This window comes from Coffea arabica, chromosome 11c (assembly GCF_036785885.1).
Source record: "Coffea arabica cultivar ET-39 chromosome 11c, Coffea Arabica ET-39 HiFi, whole genome shotgun sequence".
Lineage (NCBI taxonomy): Eukaryota > Viridiplantae > Streptophyta > Magnoliopsida > Gentianales > Rubiaceae > Coffea > Coffea arabica.
The window spans coordinates 21,391,357-21,411,860 of NC_092330.1; the positions used below are offsets into that span (position 1 = coordinate 21,391,357).

General features: G+C 44.1%; 7 non-coding genes and 16 pseudogenes across 7 annotated transcripts; all 23 read right to left on the bottom strand.

Annotated features, from left to right (window-relative positions):
• Positions 1 to 746: 746 nt before the first annotated feature.
• Positions 747 to 864, bottom strand: LOC140020026 (5S ribosomal RNA; annotated as a pseudogene).
• A 412-nt stretch (positions 865 to 1,276) lies between these two features.
• LOC140018274 (5S ribosomal RNA) lies at positions 1,277 to 1,395 on the bottom strand. Its single transcript, XR_011824507.1, has one exon. It is a non-coding gene; the product is annotated as a 5S ribosomal RNA (ribosomal RNA).
• A 945-nt stretch (positions 1,396 to 2,340) lies between these two features.
• Positions 2,341 to 2,458, bottom strand: LOC140018666 (5S ribosomal RNA; annotated as a pseudogene).
• A 919-nt stretch (positions 2,459 to 3,377) lies between these two features.
• Positions 3,378 to 3,495, bottom strand: LOC140020657 (5S ribosomal RNA; annotated as a pseudogene).
• A 412-nt stretch (positions 3,496 to 3,907) lies between these two features.
• LOC140018284 (5S ribosomal RNA) lies at positions 3,908 to 4,026 on the bottom strand. The gene has a single exon (XR_011824508.1). It is a non-coding gene; the product is annotated as a 5S ribosomal RNA (ribosomal RNA).
• Positions 4,027 to 4,327: 301 nt separating this feature from the next.
• On the bottom strand, positions 4,328 to 4,446 carry LOC140018295 (5S ribosomal RNA). The gene has a single exon (XR_011824509.1). It is a non-coding gene; the product is annotated as a 5S ribosomal RNA (ribosomal RNA).
• Positions 4,447 to 5,373: 927 nt separating this feature from the next.
• On the bottom strand, positions 5,374 to 5,491 carry LOC140019551 (5S ribosomal RNA; annotated as a pseudogene).
• Positions 5,492 to 6,418: 927 nt separating this feature from the next.
• On the bottom strand, positions 6,419 to 6,536 carry LOC140019552 (5S ribosomal RNA; annotated as a pseudogene).
• Positions 6,537 to 7,461: 925 nt separating this feature from the next.
• On the bottom strand, positions 7,462 to 7,579 carry LOC140019553 (5S ribosomal RNA; annotated as a pseudogene).
• Positions 7,580 to 7,990: 411 nt separating this feature from the next.
• On the bottom strand, positions 7,991 to 8,109 carry LOC140018306 (5S ribosomal RNA). The gene has a single exon (XR_011824510.1). It is a non-coding gene; the product is annotated as a 5S ribosomal RNA (ribosomal RNA).
• A 927-nt stretch (positions 8,110 to 9,036) lies between these two features.
• On the bottom strand, positions 9,037 to 9,154 carry LOC140018667 (5S ribosomal RNA; annotated as a pseudogene).
• A 411-nt stretch (positions 9,155 to 9,565) lies between these two features.
• Positions 9,566 to 9,684, bottom strand: LOC140018318 (5S ribosomal RNA). The gene has a single exon (XR_011824511.1). It is a non-coding gene; the product is annotated as a 5S ribosomal RNA (ribosomal RNA).
• Positions 9,685 to 10,611: 927 nt separating this feature from the next.
• Positions 10,612 to 10,729, bottom strand: LOC140019554 (5S ribosomal RNA; annotated as a pseudogene).
• Positions 10,730 to 11,654: 925 nt separating this feature from the next.
• LOC140019555 (5S ribosomal RNA) lies at positions 11,655 to 11,772 on the bottom strand (annotated as a pseudogene).
• A 925-nt stretch (positions 11,773 to 12,697) lies between these two features.
• On the bottom strand, positions 12,698 to 12,815 carry LOC140019556 (5S ribosomal RNA; annotated as a pseudogene).
• A 411-nt stretch (positions 12,816 to 13,226) lies between these two features.
• On the bottom strand, positions 13,227 to 13,345 carry LOC140018329 (5S ribosomal RNA). Its single transcript, XR_011824512.1, has one exon. It is a non-coding gene; the product is annotated as a 5S ribosomal RNA (ribosomal RNA).
• Positions 13,346 to 14,272: 927 nt separating this feature from the next.
• On the bottom strand, positions 14,273 to 14,390 carry LOC140019557 (5S ribosomal RNA; annotated as a pseudogene).
• A 927-nt stretch (positions 14,391 to 15,317) lies between these two features.
• On the bottom strand, positions 15,318 to 15,435 carry LOC140019558 (5S ribosomal RNA; annotated as a pseudogene).
• Positions 15,436 to 16,362: 927 nt separating this feature from the next.
• LOC140019560 (5S ribosomal RNA) lies at positions 16,363 to 16,480 on the bottom strand (annotated as a pseudogene).
• A 925-nt stretch (positions 16,481 to 17,405) lies between these two features.
• Positions 17,406 to 17,523, bottom strand: LOC140019561 (5S ribosomal RNA; annotated as a pseudogene).
• A 411-nt stretch (positions 17,524 to 17,934) lies between these two features.
• LOC140018340 (5S ribosomal RNA) lies at positions 17,935 to 18,053 on the bottom strand. Its single transcript, XR_011824513.1, has one exon. It is a non-coding gene; the product is annotated as a 5S ribosomal RNA (ribosomal RNA).
• Positions 18,054 to 18,980: 927 nt separating this feature from the next.
• Positions 18,981 to 19,098, bottom strand: LOC140020099 (5S ribosomal RNA; annotated as a pseudogene).
• A 927-nt stretch (positions 19,099 to 20,025) lies between these two features.
• Positions 20,026 to 20,143, bottom strand: LOC140019562 (5S ribosomal RNA; annotated as a pseudogene).
• Between the last annotated feature and the right edge of the window lie 361 nt (positions 20,144 to 20,504).

A 20,504-nucleotide genomic window follows, 5' to 3' on the forward strand; every position in this document is an offset into this window, starting at 1 on the left:
GCAACTCTCAATTATCCTGAAATTGATCCTTCACGCTTGCGCTTATACATTTGCGCCGACAACTTTGACCGACAATCCGGGCTTCGATCCAGCCGTACCGTTCCTGACTTGTCTCGCGCCTTCAGATCCGCCTTCATGCTTCGATGAGAAGCAAAATATAAAGCAATCGTTCCGACGGAGCTAAGTTACTACAGCATAAAGAACGAAGGGGAAATTTGGATTTCGAAACAAAAAAGGGAGGGGTGCAACACGAGGATTTCCCAGGGGGTCACCTAGGGTGTCAGCGGGCCGGGTCCGGGCCGGAATTCATTATTCCGGACCCGGATCCGACCCGTTTACCCGACGGGCCTTTTATTCTGTGTTCCGGATCCGGACCCGGCGAGTCTCGGATCCGGGTCGGGTCTACCCGAACAAATTTGCCAAAATTTATAATTTCTGACAAAAAAGAGAAAAAGATATATTTGTAAACTAATTTCTAACTAATGCAAAGAAAAAACCAAATAAGAAAATAAATCAAATTGATTTTACTCAAATACATCATCCTAATCAAATTATATTGATAATATTTATATTTTTTAAATTATTAAATCATTTATATCCGGATCCGGGTCTAATACGGGTCGGAATACAATATTCCGTATCCGACCCGTTTTTTTGTTTGAAAAAACGGATCCGGATTCGGATAACGGAATTAAATCCCTACCCATACTCGCAATAATTTCAGCGATCCGATCCGGATCCGGGTCTAGACCCGACCCGTTGACAGGCCTAGGGTCACCCATCCTAGTACTACTGTCGCCCAAGCACGCTTAACTTCGGAGTTCTGAAGGGATCCGGTGCATTAGTGCTGGTATGATCGCACCCGCCATGTTCCTTTCGCTTTATTCTTTTAAACTGCCACGTCCTGTGAAGCAGTTTGGCTTTTCTGGACCCGAATTCATTCTAAGCGTCAATTCATGAATTTCCTCTCATCCTTTTATTTATTTACTTTTATATTTTTTTCTTGTTGATTTGCACCTTTTTTTTTCCCTCGTCGCACAACTCTCAGTTATCCTGAAATTGATCCTTCACGCTTGCGCTTATACATTTGCGCCGACAACTTTGACCGACGATCCGGGCTTCGATCCAGCCGTACCGTTCCTGACTTGTCTCGCGCCTTCAGATCCGCCTTCATGCTTCGATAAGAAGCAAAATATAAAGCAATCGTTCCGACGGAGCTAAATTACTACAGCATAAAGAACGAAGGGGAAATTTGGATTTCGAAACAAAAAAGTGTGGGGTGCAACACGAGGACTTCCCAGGGGGTCACCCATCCTAGTACTACTCTCGCCCAAGCACGCTTAACTTCGGAGTTCTGATGGGATCCGGTGCATTAGTGCTGGTATGATCGCACCCGCCATGTTCCTTTCGCTTTATTCTTTTAAACTGCCCCGTCCTGTGAAGCAGTGTGGGTTTTTTGGACCCGAATTCATTTTAAGCGTCAATTCAAGAATTTCCCCTCATCCTTTTATTTATTTACTTTTACATTTTTTTCTTGTTGATTTGCACCTTTTTTTTTCCCTCGTTGCGCAACTCTCAATTATCCCGAAATTGATCCTTCACGCTTGCGCTTATACATTTGCGCCGACAACTTTGACCGACGATCCGGGCTTCGATCCAGCCGTACCGTTCCTGACTTGTCTCGCGCGTTCAGATCCGCCTTCATGCTTCGATGAGAAGCAAAATATAAAGCAATCGGTCCGACGGAGCTAAATTACTACAGCATAAAGAACGAAGGGGAAATTTGGATTTCGAAACAAAAAAGGGAGGGGTGCAACACGAGGATTTCCCAAGGGGTCACCTAGGGGTGTCAGCGGGCCGGGTCCGGGCCGGAATTCATTATTCCGGACCCGGACCCGAATTACTATGCCGGACCCGGATCCGACCCGTTTACCCGACGGGCCTTTTATTCTGTGTTCCGGATCCGGACCCGGCGAGTCTCGGATCCGGGTCGGGTCTACCCGAACAAATTTGCCAAAATTTATAATTTCTGACAAAAAAGAGAAAAAGATATATTTGTAAACTAATTTCTAACTAATGCAAAGAAAAAACCAAATAAGAAAATAAATCAAATTGATTTTACTCAAATATATCATCCTAATCAAATTATATTGATAATATTTATATTTTTTAAATTATTAAATCATTTATATCCGGATCCGGGTCTAATACGGGTCGGAATACTATATTCCGTATCCGACACGTTTTTTTGTTTGAAAAAACGGATCCGGATCCGGGTAACGGAATTAAATCCCTACCCATACCCGCAATAATTTCAGCGATCCGATCCGGATCCGGGTCTAGACCCGACCCGTTGACAGGCCTAGGGTCACCCATCCTAGTACTACTGTCGCCCAAGCACGCTTAACTTCGGAGTTCTGATGGGATCCGGTGCATTAGTGCTGGTATGATCGCACCCGCCATGTTCCTTTCGCTTTATTCTTTTAAACTGCCACGTCCTGTGAAGCAGTTTGGCTTTTCAGGACCCGAATTCATTCTAAGCGTCAATTCATGAATTTCCTCTCATCCTTTTATTTATTTACTTTTATATTTTTTTCTTGTTGATTTGCACCTTTTTTTTTCCCTCGTCGCACAACTCTCAATTATCCTGAAATTGATCCTTCACGCTTGCGCTTATACATTTGCGCCGACAACTTTGACCGACGATCCGGGCTTCGATCCAGCCGTACCGTTCCTGACTTGTCTCGCGCCTTCAGATCCGCCTTCATGCTTCGATGAGAAGCAAAATATAAAGCAATCGTTCCGACGGAGCTAAGTTACTACAGCATAAAGAACGAAGGGGAAATTTGGATTTCGAAACAAAAAAGGGAGGGGTGCAACACGAGGAGTTCCCAGGGGGTCACCTAGGGTGTCAGCGGGCCGGGTCCGGGCCGGAATTCATTATTCCGGACCCGGATCCGACCCGTTTACCCGACGGGCCTTTTATTCTGTGTTCCGGATCCGGACCCGGCGAGTCTCGGATCCGGGTCGGGTCTACCCGAACAAATTTGCCAAAATTTATAATTTCTGACAAAAAAGAGAAAAAGATATATTTGTAAACTAATTTCTAACTAATGCAAAGAAAAAACCAAATAAGAAAATAAATCAAATTGATTTTACTCAAATACATCATCCTAATCAAATTATATTGATAATATATATATTTTTTAAATTATTAAATCATTTATATCCGGATCCGGATCTAATACGGGTCGGAATACTATATTCCGTATCCGACCCGTTTTTTTGTTTGAAAAAACGGATCCGGATCCGGGTAACGGAATTAAATCCCTACCCATACCCGCAATAATTTCAGCGATCCGATCCGGATCCGGGTCTAGACCCGACCCGTTGACAGGCCTAGGGTCACCCATCCTAGTACTACTGTCGCCCAAGCACGCTTAACTTCAGAGTTCTGATGGGATCCGGGGCATTAGTGCTGGTATGATCGCACCCGCCATGTTCCTTTCGTTTTATTCTTTTAAACTGCCACGCCCTGTGAAGCAGTTTGGCTTTTCTGGACCCGAATTCATTCTAAGCGTCAATTCATGAATTTCCTCTCATCCTTTTATTTATTTACTTTTATATTTTTTTCTTGTTGATTTGCACCTTTTTTTTTCCCTCGTCGCACAACTCTCAGTTATCCCGAAATTGATCCTTCACGCTTGCGCTTATACATTTGCGCCGACAACTTTGACCGACGATCCGGGCTTCGATCCAGCCGTACCGTTCCTGACTTGTCTCGCGCCTTCAGATCCGCCTTCATGCTTCGATAAGAAGCAAAATATAAAGCAATCGTTCCGACGGAGCTAAATTACTACAGCATCAAGAACGAAGGGGAAATTTGGATTTCGAAACAAAAAAGGGAGGGGTGCAACACGAGGACTTCCCAGGGGGTCACCCATCCTAGTACTACTCTCGCCCAAGCACGCTTAACTTCGGAGTTCTGATGGGATCCGGTGCATTAGTGCTGGTATGATCGCACCCGCCATGTTCTTTTCGCTTTATTCTTTTAAACTGCCCCGTCCTGTGAAGCAGTGTGGCTTTTCTGGACCCGAATTCATTTTAAGCGTCAATTCAAGAATTTCCCCTCATCCTTTTATTTATTTACTTTTACATTTTTTTCTTGTTGATTTGCACCTTTTTTTTTCCCTCGTCGCGCAACTCTCAATTATCCTGAAATTGATCCTTCACGCTTGCGCAAATATAAAGCAATCGTTCCGACGGAGCTAAATTACTACAGCATAAAGAACGAAGGGGAAATTTGGATTTCGAAACAAAAAAGGGAGGGGTGCAACACGAGGACTTCCCAGGGGGTCACCCATCCTAGTACTACTCTCGCCCAAGCACGCTTAACTTCGGAGTTCTGATGGGATCCGGTGCATTAGTGCTGGTATGATCGCACCCACCATGTTCCTTTCGCTTTATTCTTTTAAACTGCCCCGTCCTGTGAAGCAGTGTGGCTTTTCTGGACCCGAATTCATTTTAAGCGTCAATTCAAGAATTTCCCCTCATCCTTTTATTTATTTACTTTTACATTTTTTTCTTGTTGATTTGCACCATTTTTTTTTCCCTCGTCGCGCAACTCTCAATTATCCTGAAATTGATCCTTCACGCTTGCGCTTATACATTTGCGCCGACAACTTTGACCGACGAACCGGGCTTCGATCCAGCCGTACCGTTCCTGACTTGTCTCGCGCCTTCAGATCCGCCTTCATGCTTCGATGAGAAGCAAAATATAAAGCAATCGTTCCGACGGAGCTAAATTACTACAGCATAAAGAACGAAGGGAAAATTTGGATTTCGAAACAAAAAAGGGAGGGGTGCAACACGAGGATTTCCCAGGGGGTCACCTAGGGGTGTCAACGGGCCGGGTCCGGGCCGGAATTCATTATTCCGGACCCGGACCCGGAGCCGACCCGTTTACCCGACGGGTCTTTTATTCGGTGTTCCGGATCCGGACCCGGCGAGTCTCGGATCCGGGTCGGGTCTACCCGAACAAATTTGCCGAAATTTATAATTTCTAACAAAAAAGAGAAAAAGATATATTTGTAAACAAATTTCTAGCTAATGCAAAGAAAAAACCAAATAAGAAAATAAATCAAATTGATTTTACTCAAATACATCATCCTAATCAAATTATATTGATAATATATATTTTTTATAAATTATTAAATCATTTATATCCGGATCCGGGTCTAATACGGGTCGGAATACTATATTCCGTATCCGACCCGTTTTTTTGTTTGAAAAAACGGATCCGGATCCGGATAACGGAATTAAATCCCTACCCATACCCGCAAAAATTTCAGGGATCCGATCCGGATCCGGGTGTAGACCCGACCCGTTGACCGGCCTAGGGTCACCCATCCTAGTACTACTGTCGCCCAAGCACGCTTAACTTCGAAGTTCTGATGGGATCCGGTGCATTAGTGCTGGTATGATCGCACCCGCCATGTTCCTTTCGCTTTATTCTTTTAAACTGCCCCGTCCTGTGAAGCAGTGTGGCTTTTCTGGACCCGAATTCATTTTAAGCGTCAATTCAAGAATTTCCCCTCATCCTTTTATTTATTTACTTTTACATTTTTTTCTTGTTGATTTGCACCATTTTTTTTTCCCTCGTCGCGCAACTCTCAATTATCCTGAAATTGATCCTTCACGCTTGCGCTTATACATTTGCGCCGACAACTTTGACCGACGAACCGGGCTTCGATCCAGCCGTACCGTTCCTGACTTGTCTCGCGCCTTCAGATCCGCCTTCATGCTTCGATGAGAAGCAAAATATAAAGCAATCGTTCCGACGGAGCTAAATTACTACAGCATAAAGAACGAAGGGAAAATTTGGATTTCGAAACAAAAAAGGGAGGGGTGCAACACGAGGATTTCCCAGGGGGTCACCTAGGGGTGTCAACGGGCCGGGTCCGGGCCGGAATTCATTATTCCGGACCCGGACCCGGAGCCGACCCGTTTACCCGACGGGTCTTTTATTCGGTGTTCCGGATCCGGACCCGGCGAGTCTCGGATCCGGGTCGGGTCTACCCGAACAAATTTGCCGAAATTTATAATTTCTAACAAAAAAGAGAAAAAGATATATTTGTAAACAAATTTCTAGCTAATGCAAAGAAAAAACCAAATAAGAAAATAAATCAAATTGATTTTACTCAAATACATCATCCTAATCAAATTATATTGATAATATATATTTTTTATAAATTATTAAATCATTTATATCCGGATCCGGTTCTAATACGGGTCGGAATACTATATTCCGTATCCGACCCGTTTTTTTGTTTGAAAAAACGGATCCGGATCCGGATAACGGAATTAAATCCCTACCCATACCCGCAAAAATTTCAGGGATCCGATCCGGATCCGGGTGTAGACCCGACCCGTTGACCGGCCTAGGGTCACCCATCCTAGTACTACTGTCGCCCAAGCACGCTTAACTTCGAAGTTCTGATGGGATCCGGTGCATTAGTGCTGGTATGATCGCACCCGCCATGTTCCTTTCGCTTTATTCTTTTAAACCGCCACGTCCTGTGAAGCAGTTTGGCTTTTCTGGACCCGAATTCATTCTAAGCGTCAATTCATGAATTTCCTCTCATCCTTTTATTTATTTACTTTTATATTTTTTTCTTGTTGCTTTGCACCTTTTTTTTCCCTCGTCGCACAACTCTCAATTATCCTGAAATTGATCCTTCACGCTTGCGCTTATGCATTTGCGCCGACAACATTGACCGACGATCCGGGCTTCGATTCAGCCGTACCGTTCCTGACTTGTCTCGCGCCTTCAGATCCGCCTTCATGCTTCGATGAGAAGCAAAATATAAAGCAATCGTTCCGACGGAGCTAAATTACTACAGCATAAAGAACGAAGGGAAAATTTGGATTTCGAAACAAAAAAGGGAGGGGTGCAACACGAGGATTTCCCAGGGGGTCACCTAGGGGTGTCAACGGGCCGGATCCGGGCCGGAATTCTTTATTCCGGACCCGGACCCGGATCCGACCCGTTTACCCGACGGGTCTTTTATTCGGTGTTCCGGATCCGGACCCGGCGAGTCTCGGATCCGGGTCGGGTCTACCCGAACAAATTTGCCAAAATTTATAATTTCTAACAAAAAAGAGAAAAAGATATATTTGTAAACTAATTTCTAGCTAAAGCAAAGAAAAAACCAAATAAGAAAATAAATCAAATTGATTTTACTCAAATACATCATCCTAATCAAATTATATTGATAATATATATTTTTTATAAATTATTAAATCATTTATATCCGGATCCGGGTCTAGTACGGGTCGGAATACTATATTCCGTATCCGACCCGTTTTTTTGTTTGAAAAAACGGATCCGGATCCGGATAACGGAATTAAATCCCTACCCATACCAGCAAAAATTTCAGGGATCCGATCCGGATCCGGGTGTAGACCCGACCCGTTGACCGGCCTAGGGTCACCCATCCTAGTACTACTGTCGCCCAAGCACGCTTAACTTCGAAGTTCTGATGGGATCCGGTGCATTAGTGCTGGTATGATCGCACCCGCCATGTTCCTTTCGCTTTATTCTTTTAAACTGCCACGTCCTGTGAAGCAGTTTGGCTTTTCTGGACCCGAATTCATTCTAAGCGTCAATTCATGAATTTCCTCTCATCCTTTTATTTATTTACTTTTATATTTTTTTCTTGTTGCTTTGCACCTTTTTTTTCCCTCGTCGCACAACTCTCAATTATCCTGAAATTGATCCTTCACGCTTGCGCTTATACATTTGCGCCGACAACTTTGACCGACGATCCGGGCTTCGATCCAGCCGTACCGTTCCTGACTTGTCTCGCGCCTTCAGATCCGCCTTCATGCTTCGATAAGAAGCAAAATATAAAGCAATCGTTCCGACGGAGCTAAATTACTACAGCATAAAGAACGAAGGGGAAATTTGGATTTCGAAACAAAAAAGGGAGGGGTGCAACACGAGGACTTCCCAGGGGGTCACCCATCCTAGTACTACTCTCGCCCAAGCACGCTTAACTTCGGAGTTCTGATGGGATCCGGTGCATTAGTGCTGGTATGATCGCACCCACCATGTTCCTTTCGCTTTATTCTTTTAAACTGCCCCGTCCTGTGAAGCAGTGTGGCTTTTCTGGACCCGAATTCATTTTAAGCGTCAATTCAAGAATTTCCCCTCATCCTTTTATTTATTTACTTTTACATTTTTTTCTTGTTGATTTGCACCATTTTTTTTTCCCTCGTCGCGCAACTCTCAATTATCCTGAAATTGATCCTTCACGCTTGCGCTTATACATTTGCGCCGACAACTTTGACCGACGAACCGGGCTTCGATCCAGCCGTACCGTTCCTGACTTGTCTCGCGCCTTCAGATCCGCCTTCATGCTTCGATGAGAAGCAAAATATAAAGCAATCGTTCCGACGGAGCTAAATTACTACAGCATAAAGAACGAAGGGAAAATTTGGATTTCGAAACAAAAAAGGGAGGGGTGCAACACGAGGATTTCCCAGGGGGTCACCTAGGGGTGTCAACGGGCCGGGTCCGGGCCGGAATTCATTATTCCGGACCCGGACCCGGAGCCGACCCGTTTACCCGACGGGTCTTTTATTCGGTGTTCCGGATCCGGACCCGGCGAGTCTCGGATCCGGGTCGGGTCTACCCGAACAAATTTGCCGAAATTTATAATTTCTAACAAAAAAGAGAAAAAGATATATTTGTAAACAAATTTCTAGCTAATGCAAAGAAAAAACCAAATAAGAAAATAAATCAAATTGATTTTACTCAAATACATCATCCTAATCAAATTATATTGATAATATATATTTTTTATAAATTATTAAATCATTTATATCCGGATCCGGTTCTAATACGGGTCGGAATACTATATTCCGTATCCGACCCGTTTTTTTGTTTGAAAAAACGGATCCGGATCCGGATAACGGAATTAAATCCCTACCCATACCCGAAAAAATTTCAGCGATCCGATCCGGATCCGGGTCTAGACCCGACCCGTTGACAGGCCTAGGGTCACCCATCCTAGTACTACTGTCGCCCAAGCACGCTTAACTTCGGAGTTCTGATGGGATCCGGTGCATTAGTGCTGGTATGATCGCACCCGCCATGTTCCTTTCGCTTTATTCTTTTAAACTGCCACGTCCTGTGAAGCAGTTTGGCTTTTCTGGACCCGAATTCATTCTAAGCGTCAATTCATGAATTTCCTCTCATCCTTTTATTTATTTACTTTTATATTTTTTTCTTGTTGCTTTGCACCTTTTTTTTCCCTCGTCGCACAACTCTCAATTATCCTGAAATTGATCCTTCACGCTTGCGCTTATACATTTGCGCCGACAACTTTGACCGACGATCCGGGCTTCGATCCAGCCGTACCGTTCCTGACTTGTCTCGCGCCTTCAGATCCGCCTTCATGCTTCGATGAGAAGCAAAATATCAAGCAATCGTTCCGACGGAGCTAAATTACTACAGCATAAAGAACGAAGGGGAAATTTGGATTTCGAAACAAAAAAGGGAGGGGTGCAACACGAGGACTTCCCAGGGGGTCACCCATCCTAGTACTACTCTCGCCCAAGCACGCTTAACTTCGGAGTTCTGATGGGATCCGGTGCATTAGTGCTGGTATGATCGCACCCGCCATGTTCCTTTCGCTTTATTCTTTTAAACTGCCCCGTCCTGTGAAGCAGTGTGGCTTTTCTGGACCCGAATTCATTTTAAGCGTCAATTCAAGAATTTCCCCTCATCCTTTTATTTATTTACTTTTACATTTTTTTCTTGTTGATTTGCACCATTTTTTTTTCCCTCGTCGCGCAACTCTCAATTATCCTGAAATTGATCCTTCACGCTTGCGCTTATACATTTGCGCCGACAACTTTGACCGACGATCCGGGCTTCGATCCAGCCGTACCGTTCCTGACTTGTCTCGCGCCTTCAGATCCGCCTTCATGCTTCGATGAGAAGCAAAATATAAAGCAATCGTTCCGACGGAGCTAAATTACTACAGCATAAAGAACGAAGGGAAAATTTGGATTTCGAAACAAAAAAGGGAGGGGTGCAACACGAGGATTTCCCAGGGGGTCACCTAGGGGTGTCAACGGGCCGGGTCCGGGCCGGAATTCATTATTCCGGACCCGGACCCGGAGCCGACCCGTTTACCCGACGGGTCTTTTATTCGGTGTTCCGGATCCGGACCCGGCGAGTCTCGGATCCGGGTCGGGTCTACCCGAACAAATTTGCCGAAATTTATAATTTCTAACAAAAAAGAGAAAAAGATATATTTGTAAACAAATTTCTAGCTAATGCAAAGAAAAAACCAAATAAGAAAATAAATCAAATTGATTTTACTCAAATACATCATCCTAATCAAATTATATTGATAATATATATTTTTTATAAATTATTAAATCATTTATATCCGAATCCGGGTCTAATACGGGTCGGAATACTATATTCCGTATCCGACCCGTTTTTTTGTTTGAAAAAACGGATCCGGATCCGGATAACGGAATTAAATCCCTACCCATACCCGCAAAAATTTCAGGGATCCGATCCGGATCCGGGTGTAGACCCGACCCGTTGACCGGCCTAGGGTCACCCATCCTAGTACTACTGTCGCCCAAGCACGCTTAACTTCGAAGTTCTGATGGGATCCGGTGCATTAGTGCTGGTATGATCGCACCCGCCATGTTCCTTTCGCTTTATTCTTTTAAACTGCCACGTCCTGTGAAGCAGTTTGGCTTTTCTGGACCCGAATTCATTCTAAGCGTCAATTCATGAATTTCCTCTCATCCTTTTATTTATTTACTTTTATATTTTTTTCTTGTTGCTTTGCACCTTTTTTTTCCCTCGTCGCACAACTCTCAATTATCCTGAAATTGATCCTTCACGCTTGCGCTTATACATTTGCGCCGACAACTTTGACCGACGATCCGGGCTTCGATCCAGCCGTACCGTTCCTGACTTGTCTCGCGCCTTCAGATCCGCCTTCATGCTTCGATGAGAAGCAAAATATAAAGCAATCGTTCCGACGGAGCTAAATTACTACAGCATAAAGAACGAAGGGAAAATTTGGATTTCGAAACAAAAAAGGGAGGGGTGCAACACGAGGATTTCCCAGGGGGTCACCTAGGGGTGTCAACGGGCCGGGTCCGGGCCGGAATTCATTATTCCGGACCCGGACCCGGAGCCGACCCGTTTACCCGACGGGTCTTTTATTCGGTGTTCCGGATCCGGACCCGGCGAGTCTCGGATCCGGGTCGGGTCTACCCGAACAAATTTGCCAAAATTTATAATTTCTAACAAAAAAGAGAAAAAGATATATTTGTAAACTAATTTCTAGCTAATGCAAAGAAAAAACCAAATAAGAAAATAAATCAAATTGATTTTACTCAAATACATCATCCTAATCAAATTATATTGATAATATATATTTTTTATAAATTATTAAATCATTTATATCCGGATCCGGGTCTAATACGGGTCGGAATACTATATTCCGTATCCGACCCGTTTTTTTGTTTGAAAAAACGGATCCGGATCCGGATAACGGAATTAAATCCCTACCCATACCCGCAAAAATTTCAGGGATCCGATCCGGATCCGGGTGTAGACCCGACCCGTTGACCGGCCTAGGGTCACCCATCCTAGTACTACTGTCGCCCAAGCACGCTTAACTTCGAAGTTCTGATGGGATCCGGTGCATTAGTGCTGGTATGATCGCACCCGCCATGTTCCTTTCGCTTTATTCTTTTAAACCGCCACGTCCTGTGAAGCAGTTTGGCTTTTCTGGACCCGAATTCATTCTAAGCGTCAATTCATGAATTTCCTCTCATCCTTTTATTTATTTACTTTTATATTTTTTTCTTGTTGCTTTGCACCTTTTTTTTCCCTCGTCGCACAACTCTCAATTATCCTGAAATTGATCCTTCACGCTTGCGCTTATGCATTTGCGCCGACAACATTGACCGACGATCCGGGCTTCGATTCAGCCGTACCGTTCCTGACTTGTCTCGCGCCTTCAGATCCGCCTTCATGCTTCGATGAGAAGCAAAATATAAAGCAATCGTTCCGACGGAGCTAAATTACTACAGCATAAAGAACGAAGGGAAAATTTGGATTTCGAAACAAAAAAGGGAGGGGTGCAACACGAGGATTTCCCAGGGGGTCACCTAGGGGTGTCAACGGGCCGGATCCGGGCCGGAATTCTTTATTCCGGACCCGGACCCGGATCCGACCCGTTTACCCGACGGGTCTTTTATTCGGTGTTCCGGATCCGGACCCGGCGAGTCTCGGATCCGGGTCGGGTCTACCCGAACAAATTTGCCAAAATTTATAATTTCTAACAAAAAAGAGAAAAAGATATATTTGTAAACTAATTTCTAGCTAAAGCAAAGAAAAAACCAAATAAGAAAATAAATCAAATTGATTTTACTCAAATACATCATTCTAATCAAATTATATTGATAATATATATTTTTTATAAATTATTAAATCATTTATATCCGGATCCGGGTCTAGTACGGGTCGGAATACTATATTCCGTATCCGACCCGTTTTTTTGTTTGAAAAAACGGATCCGGATCCGGATAACGGAATTAAATCCCTACCCATACCAGCAAAAATTTCAGGGATCCGATCCGGATCCGGGTGTAGACCCGACCCGTTGACCGGCCTAGGGTCACCCATCCTAGTACTACTGTCGCCCAAGCACGCTTAACTTCGAAGTTCTGATGGGATCCGGTGCATTAGTGCTGGTATGATCGCACCCGCCATGTTCCTTTCGCTTTATTCTTTTAAACTGCCACGTCCTGTGAAGCAGTTTGGCTTTTCTGGACCCGAATTCATTCTAAGCGTCAATTCATGAATTTCCTCTCATCCTTTTATTTATTTACTTTTATATTTTTTTCTTGTTGCTTTGCACCTTTTTTTTCCCTCGTCGCACAACTCTCAATTATCCTGAAATTGATCCTTCACGCTTGCGCTTATACATTTGCGCCGACAACTTTGACCGACGATCCGGGCTTCGATCCAGCCGTACCGTTCCTGACTTGTCTCGCGCCTTCAGATCCGCCTTCATGCTTCGATAAGAAGCAAAATATAAAGCAATCGTTCCGACGGAGCTAAATTACTACAGCATAAAGAACGAAGGGAAAATTTGGATTTCGAAACAAAAAAGGGAGGGGTGCAACACGAGGACTTCCCAGGGGGTCACCCATCCTAGTACTACTCTCGCCCAAGCACGCTTAACTTCGGAGTTCTGATGGGATCCGGTGCATTAGTGCTGGTATGATCGCACCCACCATGTTCCTTTCGCTTTATTCTTTTAAACTGCCCCGTCCTGTGAAGCAGTGTGGCTTTTCTGGACCCGAATTCATTTTAAGCGTCAATTCAAGAATTTCCCCTCATCCTTTTATTTATTTACTTTTACATTTTTTTCTTGTTGATTTGCACCATTTTTTTTTCCCTCGTCGCGCAACTCTCAATTATCCTGAAATTGATCCTTCACGCTTGCGCTTATACATTTGCGCCGACAACTTTGACCGACGAACCGGGCTTCGATCCAGCCGTACCGTTCCTGACTTGTCTCGCGCCTTCAGATCCGCCTTCATGCTTCGATGAGAAGCAAAATATAAAGCAATCGTTCCGACGGAGCTAAATTACTACAGCATAAAGAACGAAGGGAAAATTTGGATTTCGAAACAAAAAAGGGAGGGGTGCAACACGAGGATTTCCCAGGGGGTCACCTAGGGGTGTCAACGGGCCGGGTCCGGGCCGGAATTCATTATTCCGGACCCGGACCCGGAGCCGACACGTTTACCCGACGGGTCTTTTATTCGGTGTTCCGGATCCGGACCCGGCGAGTCTCGGATCCGGGTCGGGTCTACCCGAACAAATTTGCCGAAATTTATAATTTCTAACAAAAAAGAGAAAAAGATATATTTGTAAACAAATTTCTAGCTAATGCAAAGAAAAAACCAAATAAGAAAATAAATCAAATTGATTTTACTCAAATACATCATCCTAATCAAATTATATTGATAATATATATTTTTTATAAATTATTAAATCATTTATATCCGGATCCGGGTCTAATACGGGTCGGAATACTATATTCCGTATCCGACCCGTTTTTTTGTTTGAAAAAACGGATCCGGATCCGGATAACGGAATTAAATCCCTACCCATACCCGCAAAAATTTCAGGGATCCGATCCGGATCCGGGTGTAGACCCGACCCGTTGACCGGCCTAGGGTCACCCATCCTAGTACTACTGTCGCCCAAGCACGCTTAACTTCGAAGTTCTGATGGGATCCGGTGCATTAGTGCTGGTATGATCGCACCCGCCATGTTCCTTTCGCTTTATTCTTTTAAACTGCCCCGTCCTGTGAAGCAGTGTGGCTTTTCTGGACCCGAATTCATTTTAAGCGTCAATTCAAGAATTTCCCCTCATCCTTTTATTTATTTACTTTTACATTTTTTTCTTGTTGATTTGCACCATTTTTTTTTCCCTCGTCGCGCAACTCTCAATTATCCTGAAATTGATCCTTCACGCTTGCGCTTATACATTTGCGCCGACAACTTTGACCGACGATCCGGGCTTCGATCCAGCCGTACCGTTCCTGACTTGTCTCGCGCCTTCAGATCCGCCTTCATGCTTCGATGAGAAGCAAAATATAAAGCAATCGTTCCGACGGAGCTAAATTACTACAGCATAAAGAACGAAGGGAAAATTTGGATTTCGAAACAAAAAAGGGAGGGGTGCAACACGAGGATTTCCCAGGGGGTCACCTAGGGGTGTCAACGGGCCGGGTCCGGGCCGGAATTCATTATTCCGGACCCGGACCCGGAGCCGACCCGTTTACCCGACGGGTCTTTTATTCGGTGTTCCGGATCCGGACCCGGCGAGTCTCGGATCCGGGTCGGGTCTACCCGAACAAATTTGCCGAAATTTATAATTTCTAACAAAAAAGAGAAAAAGATATATTTGTAAACAAATTTCTAGCTAATGCAAAGAAAAAACCAAATAAGAAAATAAATCAAATTGATTTTACTCAAATACATCATCCTAATCAAATTATATTGATAATATATATTTTTTATAAATTATTAAATCATTTATATCCGAATCCGGGTCTAATACGGGTCGGAATACTATATTCCGTATCCGACCCGTTTTTTTGTTTGAAAAAACGGATCCGGATCCGGATAACGGAATTAAATCCCTACCCATACCCGCAAAAATTTCAGGGATCCGATCCGGATCCGGGTGTAGACCCGACCCGTTGACCGGCCTAGGGTCACCCATCCTAGTACTACTGTCGCCCAAGCACGCTTAACTTCGAAGTTCTGATGGGATCCGGTGCATTAGTGCTGGTATGATCGCACCCGCCATGTTCCTTTCGCTTTATTCTTTTAAACTGCCCCGTCCTGTGAAGCAGTGTGGCTTTTCTGGACCCGAATTCATTTTAAGCGTCAATTCAAGAATTTCCCCTCATCCTTTTATTTATTTACTTTTACATTTTTTTCTTGTTGATTTGCACCATTTTTTTTTCCCTCGTCGCGCAACTCTCAATTATCCTGAAATTGATCCTTCACGCTTGCGCTTATACATTTGCGCCGACAACTTTGACCGACGAACCGGGCTTCGATCCAGCCGTACCGTTCCTGACTTGTCTCGCGCCTTCAGATCCGCCTTCATGCTTCGATGAGAAGCAAAATATAAAGCAATCGTTCCGACGGAGCTAAATTACTACAGCATAAAGAACGAAGGGAAAATTTGGATTTCGAAACAAAAAAGGGAGGGGTGCAACACGAGGATTTCCCAGGGGGTCACCTAGGGGTGTCAACGGGCCGGGTCCGGGCCGGAATTCATTATTCCGGACCCGGACCCGGAGCCGACCCGTTTACCCGACGGGTCTTTTATTCGGTGTTCCGGATCCGGACCCGGCGAGTCTCGGATCCGGGTCGGGTCTACCCGAACAAATTTGCCGAAATTTATAATTTCTAACAAAAAAGAGAAAAAGATATATTTGTAAACAAATTTCTAGCTAATGCAAAGAAAAAACCAAATAAGAAAATAAATCAAATTGATTTTACTCAAATACATCATCCTAATCAAATTATATTGATAATATATATTTTTTATAAATTATTAAATCATTTATATCCGGATCCGGGTCTAATACGGGTCGGAATACTATATTCCGTATCCGACCCGTTTTTTTGTTTGAAAAAACGGATCCGGATCCGGATAACGGAATTAAATCCCTACCCATACCCGCAAAAATTTCAGGGATCCGATCCGGATCCGGGTGTAGACCCGACCCGTTGACCGGCCTAGGGTCACCCATCCTAGTACTACTGTCGCCCAAGCACGCTTAACTTCGAAGTTCTGATGGGATCCGGTGCATTAGTGCTGGTATGATCGCACCCGCCATGTTCCTTTCGCTTTATTCTTTTAAACCGCCACGTCCTGTGAAGCAGTTTGGCTTTTCTGGACCCGAATTCATTCTAAGCGTCAATTCATGAATTTCCTCTCATCCTTTTATTTATTTACTTTTATATTTTTTTCTTGTTGCTTTGCACCTTTTTTTTCCCTCGTCGCACAACTCTCAATTATCCTGAAATTGATCCTTCACGCTTGCGCTTATGCATTTGCGCCGACAACATTGACCGACGATCCGGGCTTCGATTCAGCCGTACCGTTCCTGACTTGTCTCGCGCCTTCAGATCCGCCTTCATGCTTCGATGAGAAGCAAAATATAAAGCAATCGTTCCGACGGAGCTAAATTACTACAGCATAAAGAACGAAGGGAAAATTTGGATTTCGAAACAAAAAAGGGAGGGGTGCAACACGAGGATTTCCCAGGGGGTCACCTAGGGGTGTCAACGGGCCGGATCCGGGCCGGAATTCTTTATTCCGGACCCGGACCCGGATCCGACCCGTTTACCCGACGGGTCTTTTATTCGGTGTTCCGGATCCGGACCCGGCGAGTCTCGGATCCGGGTCGGGTCTACCCGAACAAATTTGCCAAAATTTATAATTTCTAACAAAAAAGAGAAAAAGATATATTTGTAAACTAATTTCTAGCTAAAGCAAAGAAAAAACCAAATAAGAAAATAAATCAAATTGATTTTACTCAAATACATCATCCTAATCAAATTATATTGATAATATATATTTTTTATAAATTATTAAATCATTTATATCCGGATCCGGGTCTAGTACGGGTCGGAATACTATATTCCGTATCCGACCCGTTTTTTTGTTTGAAAAAACGGATCCGGATCCGGATAACGGAATTAAATCCCTACCCATACCAGCAAAAATTTCAGGGATCCGATCCGGATCCGGGTGTAGACCCGACCCGTTGACCGGCCTAGGGTCACCCATCCTAGTACTACTGTCGCCCAAGCACGCTTAACTTCGAAGTTCTGATGGGATCCGGTGCATTAGTGCTGGTATGATCGCACCCGCCATGTTCCTTTCGCTTTATTCTTTTAAACTGCCACGTCCTGTGAAGCAGTTTGGCTTTTCTGGACCCGAATTCATTCTAAGCGTCAATTCATGAATTTCCTCTCATCCTTTTATTTATTTACTTTTATATTTTTTTCTTGTTGCTTTGCACCTTTTTTTTCCCTCGTCGCACAACTCTCAATTATCCTGAAATTGATCCTTCACGCTTGCGCTTATACATTTGCGCCGACAACTTTGACCGACGATCCGGGCTTCGATCCAGCCGTACCGTTCCTGACTTGTCTCGCGCCTTCAGATCCGCCTTCATGCTTCGATAAGAAGCAAAATATAAAGCAATCGTTCCGACGGAGCTAAATTACTACAGCATAAAGAACGAAGGGGAAATTTGGATTTCGAAACAAAAAAGGGAGGGGTGCAACACGAGGACTTCCCAGGGGGTCACCCATCCTAGTACTACTCTCGCCCAAGCACGCTTAACTTCGGAGTTCTGATGGGATCCGGTGCATTAGTGCTGGTATGATCGCACCCACCATGTTCCTTTCGCTTTATTCTTTTAAACTGCCCCGTCCTGTGAAGCAGTGTGGCTTTTCTGGACCCGAATTCATTTTAAGCGTCAATTCAAGAATTTCCCCTCATCCTTTTATTTATTTACTTTTACATTTTTTTCTTGTTGATTTGCACCATTTTTTTTTCCCTCGTCGCGCAACTCTCAATTATCCTGAAATTGATCCTTCACGCTTGCGCTTATACATTTGCGCCGACAACTTTGACCGACGAACCGGGCTTCGATCCAGCCGTACCGTTCCTGACTTGTCTCGCGCCTTCAGATCCGCCTTCATGCTTCGATGAGAAGCAAAATATAAAGCAATCGTTCCGACGGAGCTAAATTACTACAGCATAAAGAACGAAGGGAAAATTTGGATTTCGAAACAAAAAAGGGAGGGGTGCAACACGAGGATTTCCCAGGGGGTCACCTAGGGGTGTCAACGGGCCGGGTCCGGGCCGGAATTCATTATTCCGGACCCGGACCCGGAGCCGACCCGTTTACCCGACGGGTCTTTTATTCGGTGTTCCGGATCCGGACCCGGCGAGTCTCGGATCCGGGTCGGGTCTACCCGAACAAATTTGCCGAAATTTATAATTTCTAACAAAAAAGAGAAAAAGATATATTTGTAAACAAATTTCTAGCTAATGCAAAGAAAAAACCAAATAAGAAAATAAATCAAATTGATTTTACTCAAATACATCATCCTAATCAAATTATATTGATAATATATATTTTTTATAAATTATTAAATCATTTATATCCGGATCCGGGTCTAATACGGGTCGGAATACTATATTCCGTATCCGACCCGTTTTTTTGTTTGAAAAAACGGATCCGGATCCGGATAACGGAATTAAATCCCTACCCATACCCGCAAAAATTTCAGGGATCCGATCCGGATCCGGGTGTAGACCCGACCCGTTGACCGGTCTAGGGTCACCCATCCTAGTACTACTGTCGCCCAAGCACGCTTAACTTCGAAGTTCTGATGGGATCCGGTGCATTAGTGCTGGTATGATCGCACCCGCCATGTTCCTTTCGCTTTATTCTTTTAAACTGCCCCGTCCTGTGAAGCAGTGTGGCTTTTCTGGACCCGAATTCATTTTAAGCGTCAATTCAAGAATTTCCCCTCATCCTTTTATTTATTTACTTTTACATTTTTTTCTTGTTGATTTGCACCATTTTTTTTTCCCTCGTCGCGCAACTCTCAATTATCCTGAAATTGATCCTTCACGCTTGCGCTTATACATTTGCGCCGACAACTTTGACCGACGAACCGGGCTTCGATCCAGCCGTACCGTTCCTGACTTGTCTCGCGCCTTCAGATCCGCCTTCATGCTTCGATGAGAAGCAAAATATAAAGCAATCGTTCCGACGGAGCTAAATTACTACAGCATAAAGAACGAAGGGAAAATTTGGATTTCGAAACAAAAAAGGGAGGGGTGCAACACGAGGATTTCCCAGGGGGTCACCTAGGGGTGTCAACGGGCCGGGTCCGGGCCGGAATTCATTATTCCGGACCCGGACCCGGAGCCGACCCGTTTACCCGACGGGTCTTTTATTCGGTGTTCCGGATCCGGACCCGGCGAGTCTCGGATCCGGGTCGGGTCTACCCGAACAAATTTGCCGAAATTTATAATTTCTAACAAAAAAGAGAAAAAGATATATTTGTAAACAAATTTCTAGCTAATGCAAAGAAAAAACCAAATAAGAAAATAAATCAAATTGATTTTACTCAAATACATCATCCTAATCAAATTATATTGATAATATATATTTTTTATAAATTATTAAATCATTTATATCCGGATCCGGTTCTAATACGGGTCGGAATACTATATTCCGTATCCGACCCGTTTTTTTGTTTGAAAAAACGGATCCGGATCCGGATAACGGAATTAAATCCCTACCCATACCCGCAAAAATTTCAGGGATCCGATCCGGATCCGGGTGTAGACCCGACCCGTTGACCGGCCTAGGGTCACCCATCCTAGTACTACTGTCGCCCAAGCACGCTTAACTTCGAAGTTCTGATGGGATCCGGTGCATTAGTGCTGGTATGATCGCACCCGCCATGTTCCTTTCGCTTTATTCTTTTAAACCGCCACGTCCTGTGAAGCAGTTTGGCTTTTCTGGACCCGAATTCATTCTAAGCGTCAATTCATGAATTTCCTCTCATCCTTTTATTTATTTACTTTTATATTTTTTTCTTGTTGCTTTGCACCTTTTTTTTCCCTCGTCGCACAACTCTCAATTATCCTGAAATTGATCCTTCACGCTTGCGCTTATGCATTTGCGCCGACAACATTGACCGACGATCCGGGCTTCGATTCAGCCGTACCGTTCCTGACTTGTCTCGCGCCTTCAGATCCGCCTTCATGCTTCGATGAGAAGCAAAATATAAAGCAATCGTTCCGACGGAGCTAAATTAC